Source organism: Amphiprion ocellaris, chromosome 19 (assembly GCF_022539595.1).
Source record: "Amphiprion ocellaris isolate individual 3 ecotype Okinawa chromosome 19, ASM2253959v1, whole genome shotgun sequence".
Lineage (NCBI taxonomy): Eukaryota > Metazoa > Chordata > Actinopteri > Pomacentridae > Amphiprion > Amphiprion ocellaris.
In genome coordinates, this window is record NC_072784.1 from 26577788 (window position 1) to 26583787 (window position 6000).

The following is a 6000-nucleotide window of genomic DNA, read 5'->3' on the forward strand; positions in this document are numbered from 1 at the left end:
GCAGCAGTTTCTTAACTAAGTCTTTCTACTGCAGATCGCTGAAAGCTTGCACACCCACATTCAGTCTCCCTCTCTCCAGTAGCCTTCTCACCTCCTACATTGATGTATAGTTGACTTAATAACTCATGAGAACATGCAGCATACTGGCTCTAAAACTGGAAGACACCTTTGATCTCTCTGGAAATTTTTACATCAAGGTTCTAAGAACATTGATGTAAGAAAACATGTTTTTCTATGATTCCCATTAGAGAGTTCTGGCTGTTTCCTGTATATCATTAGGATGGCGTTTAGATCACTTGGAAGCTAGAAGCCCTAATAAACCCTGTCATCCACGTATGAAACTTTTTTTATTTTCTGTCAACTCTCCCTTCCACTTCACTCTTCTAAAAGTAGTTCTTGTCTCTAATCGCTCTGCCTTGATTTTCTCCCTACTTTTCAATCATTTGTCTTCTCCTTTATACCTTCCCGCCCTTTTGATTCATTCTCTTGGCAGGATGGTCAGTATTTTTACACTTTTCCTTCCTACAACTAATTCCTCCTATACCTTCTCAATCACTTCTGTTACATCTTGACAGTCCAATCAGACAACACGGTCAGCAGGGTGGATGGGCTGTCTATAAGGGATGAGGATCTCTCTCTCATCTTTCCCCATTTACTCCTGCAGCTGAACTTATTTGTCAGGACTGACGCAGTCACGAAGCCTCTCAGATCTACCCAAAAGCAGTGAAACAGTCTGCCAGCCCCGCTCTTTAGTCAAAAGCTGCCAGTTCCTTTCCACAAAAGGCTGTGGAGGATTGATTCCTCTATGTCCAGTGGGCTTCAGATGCAGCTCTATAAATTCAGTAATGGAGTGGCCTTGAGTATTATATGGAGGTTGTGGCCTGAATGTCTGTTGCTGCAGCTGCCAGCTTGCAGCTGAAGCCAAGGATGATGACTCAGTAAGTGAAAACGACTGTGGAGTAGCCTCTTGACTCGTCATTGTGCTCTCCACTGCCACTCAGGACATGCATTACTGAAGAAATACATAGAAATAAGCTAAATATGTCAATTTACTGTAAGAGGGTGGAACATCCTGCAGACTGAGGTGCAGCCTAAAGGTTATAACTCTATCAGCAGGAAACTGGAAATGTAGAAAATATAAACCTTTACATTTAAGAAAGAATGTGACTGACTGTCTAGTGATTTAAGGAATAAAAGGCACACTTGCCCTATTTTTTTGGCTTGGGCTCTGTATGCTAGCAAAATTGACAATCTACTTTGAAACCAAATGATGGTGCGATTTTGTGTTAGAAAATACAAACATCTTGACAATTTTTTATTTATAGCTAACCTGGTTCTGCCTGAAGGCAACAAAATTAAACATTTTGTTAACATCCTTAGGAATAAAATTAGTGCATTATATCCCATTTGTCTAACTCATTTTTCAAACCATCACTGATTATTTATAGATATATAGGTTAGAAAAAATATGAATTACATCTTAACTGGTAGGGGATTTGTTACTTTCGGACAGAGCCAGGTGAGATGTATACGCCCACACTTGCAAATTATATTTCTAAAAACTATTCTTTAAATGTATTCAGGTAACTAAGAGTTTGCATTAATGATAATGTGACCTTTAGAAAACTTTCCACTGAACCTTCTCTGGTCATACTGCAGATCAAATTCCAATAGGTGTATACTGTATCAAATACAGCAAATGCATTGGTTCTTCTCAGAGGGTGTGAAGCTGAAAAATCAACATGAATCTTTGTGATTCAATATTTGCTCTGTTTGCACTACCTCCTCCCACCTACATCTAATGCCTCTGGTTCATTTAAAATGAAGCAGACTTCACTGTGGTAGACGAGGAGACCTCACCGTGTAGCAGCAGTGTTATCTGTGAGCAGTGAGTGGTCAGAAAACAAGCAAAAAAGAGTGAAACAAATGAAATGTTGAAACCACACAATGAATGCAACAACAAGAAAGTGTTCTGAAAAATATACCGACGTGAAAGAAGAGCAATCAGTTATTTTAAACAGCTATTTAGCTTTTTTGCTTCTTTTCAGATGCGAGGAGGAAGCTAAAACCAGAGACAGAGATAGATGAAAAAAAGAGAAAAAAAATAATTTTACTGGTGAACTGCTATGACAATATCATTAGAATTCAAAAGAAACTAAATCATATATTTGTAAAAATCTGCCCGAGATACACATCAGTAGCCTGGTACACTACATGAAAATGTCTCTAATATTTTGTCTAATCTGCTGCTCTTTCAGCAAAACAGGCACACTCCATTAAGTAAAGTCTACGAGAGTGTCAGTTTTTCATGTCTATTGTTATGGAGAAATATATATGCATACAGTATGCACACACAAAAAGCAGGGCACAGAATCATTATGTGTGATGCATTTATCTTGGTGGGAGGCAGCGGTGGGGCAGCCTGAGCAGAAGGCAGCTAATCTCCGCTCTGTCAGCCACACTAAAGAGACACGAGCAAGCAATTTAGCTCAGAAAGAAGTCTCAAAAATACAGAATTAATGGAAAGGATGGATTATTGATCACAGAGAAGCTTTCAGTGTCTACAGAAAGAAAATAATGTTCATCCTAAAGAGATGAAGACTGACATTTCAACCTGTGTAAATTGAGAGAGTCAGGGTACAGAGAGGGCATTGGTGAGGCGCTGAGGAGTGCGAAGCTGCAGGGATGAAGATGCCTGCTGTGTGTGGAGAGAAGAGATAAATCCACGTCTGTGTGACCTCCCTCTTTGGAAAAGGTGACCTGCTACACATGAATCATACTGTGTCATAGCCACTATTTTATTCACTAGAAAACACGCTTTCACTCAGCTGTGAGAAAAACAACCAACACATACATTCATTCATTCACAGAATAACATATATTCTTAATGTTGAGCATACAGATAATGTTCAGATTTTGTGTTTCACTACTGGACAGATCTGGGCTTAATTCACACCTTCAGAAGAACTTTGCCTGCATCCCAGTGAGGTTGGAGACAAGGAATCTCAGTGGACCAATTTCAAAGCCTCCACTGTGAAGGCAAATGCTAATAGATGTATCAGAAAACTGTTGGAGCTGATTGTGGCAGCAACCTGAGAACCTCAGCAACACTGTGCCAAAGGTGGATGAGATTCACACTGAGATGCTGAAGGCTCTGGACACTGTTGATCTGTCTTGTCTGGTAAGTTTTTCTGTTGTCTTCATGTGTTTTGTAGACTTGGTGAGGGCTTAAAGCTGCTGTTTTGATTACATTGTCATTATACAGTATAGTGCACATTCTTGTGGAATATCATTTTAATGCCAAATGACTTAAAATTTTACCACCTCACAGTAATTGTATTACAGATATTATAGTCTGGATCAGTGTATTTGTTAAAGATTTCTGTGTCATTGCAAGATAGCGTCACAGCGTCACTGTAACTATGACAATAAGTGAACACTATGTCAGTTGCCTGCTGACTATCATATGATTGCAATCCTACTGCAAATCGACCGCTGCGGACTTATTGGGACTTTTGCGTCGGAAATGATACAACGACCGAGCAGCCTTGGTGGAGTACTGTGCTCTCTGAGTTCTTTTCTTGTTTAATACTGTGATTTGATTGAATCCCCCTCAGCATGAAGGACACAAACTTTTTGAAGAGATGTTCTGCCATTCTTCAGATATTTTTGCTGTACCTTCCTCTTCAAAACACCCCAAAGATGTTGGACAACATACTTGGCTAGATCCCTTTTTCCCTCTTTAGAAACTCTTTTGTGATGTGGGCAGTGTGCTTTGGTTCTTTTTGATGCTAGAAAATTTCTTCTAAGCCAAGCTTTTGCAGACAGTGAGTCAACTTGCTGACCAGTATTTTAGTATACCCACAGGCATTCATCGTTTATCGTCTATAAATGTTTTCTCACCAACTTCTGTGCCACTATTGCAGTTACATATTATCACACCTCCACTTCTGTGCTTCACTGTCAGGACTATGCATTAACTATGGTAGGATCAGGTTCACTCCAAACATGTTGAAGCCCATGTGAGGCAGACACATTTTTCTTGTTATTATCTGGCCGAAAAACTTGTTTGTAACATTCACTAGTCTTCTTTTTATATTCTTTGGCAAACTTTTTTCTTGCAGTTTTGTGCTGAAGAGCAAGCAAAGGATAATTTTTCCTGTTTTCTTGAATAGCATCCATTATGTACAACATTATGCATCATCCGTCGATTCCCCTTGCTAACCCGTTCCAAATCTGAAGCACTGATCTGTCTGTTTTGCAAGTAGTACATTGTCTGTAGCATCATTTTAGGAGGACAGTCACTGTAGGTCTGATTAGTGGTACTGTGGCTCATTATATACTTCCCGATGGCTACTGCAAGTGTGATGTAGTTTGCCATCGATCTTCCTATAACCCTTTCTATGCTTGTGAAGTTTCACAGTCACATTTTTGATTTCCTCTGAGGAATTATTATCTATGTTTGGCTATGATGCATTGGTCCAAAACTGACTGAGAAGGTTCTTGCCTTCATAGGTCATTTTATAACCATGTTCATGCAGGTGGGAAAACACAGGTGTACTAAATTTTGTTTCAATAACCTCACTTGTTTGACAGTGATCACATGTGTATTGACTTTTGTTGCATTGAGTTTCTGCTTTGGGCTCTACGTTTTCAATATAATCTTTCTCAAATATTTGTTTTTGATTGTTCATGAGAGGAGATACTTTTCAATTTAAAAATCATGCAGTTACTGAGATATAATTCAAAATCATTTGACATTTAAGTGATATTGTACAGAGGTGTACTTACTTCTGTTGTGTTCCGTGTAGCTGTAAACTTAATCTCAGCAAGAAGGCAAACAGTTCATGTTAAAAGACAGTCAAGGTTGGCCTTTGCCACTGACTCTGTATGTGATTGTAGTGGACAGGATCTCACACAGCACAGCCAGTGGGAGGAAAATGTGCCTCTTTTGTTCTTTGCAGACAATACAGTCCTTTCGACTTCATCAGACCGCGACCTGGTGGCTTGCAGTCGCTTGGGTGTTAATCTGCATGTCCCAGCCTGAGGCCATGGAGTTCAGCATCTCAAGGCCGGTCCTGTCATGGGTTTGCTTGGTCTGGAAAAATGTTTAGGTGGGTGGTACATGTCAAAGTAGCATCCACATGAATGCCGAGACCCAAGGTTTCCAAGCAGTACACTGCATTGGAACAAGATAGTCAGTGTGATTCACTTCAACCGTCAGTGGCTTCAATGCTGTGGCTTATTGTTGTGTATATTTTATTGACTAGGTTGTTGACAAGCGGTTGACTATTAACTGATAGAGATGATGATGTGCCTGTTTATAGACTCAAGGCCAGTGTGAGACTGCACTTTAATGCTTGCAGACAGACACCAACATGCACTCACCATATTCAAAATCTTACTTCTATCCATTATCGATGCACCCCTTAATCCTCATTAGGGTTGCGGGGAGCTGGACCCTATCCCAGCTGACTTAGGGCAAAGGCAGGGGACACCCTGGACAGGTCGCCAGCCTATCGCAGGGCGACATATAGAGACGAACAATCACACCCGCATTCACACTTACGGACAGTTTAGAGTTACCAGACCAATTAACCTCAGCATGTTTTTGAAACAAAACACCCGGAGAAAACCCATGCATGCACAGAATATGCAAACTCCATGCAGAAAGATCCCAGGAAGGTGGGGACGGGAACCAGGGATCTTCTAGTTGCAAGGCGAAAGTGCTAACCACCAAGCCACTGTACAGCCAGAATCTTACTTTAATGTACTAGTATTTTCAAGTAAGCGCTAAATAAAAACTGCAGCTGAGCATGATGGGAATCGTTTTGGAGGTATGGTAAGGTACCCGATAATGGTATTAGCTGAATCTTTACATGTCATCAAAGTTATCAGCGTACAAGTTGGTCTGATATTTAAGTCTGAACCAAGCAGACAAAATGTAGAAAAACACATTTTAAATATGTTTAGCTCAAGTATCTCAACAGTAACAGCATC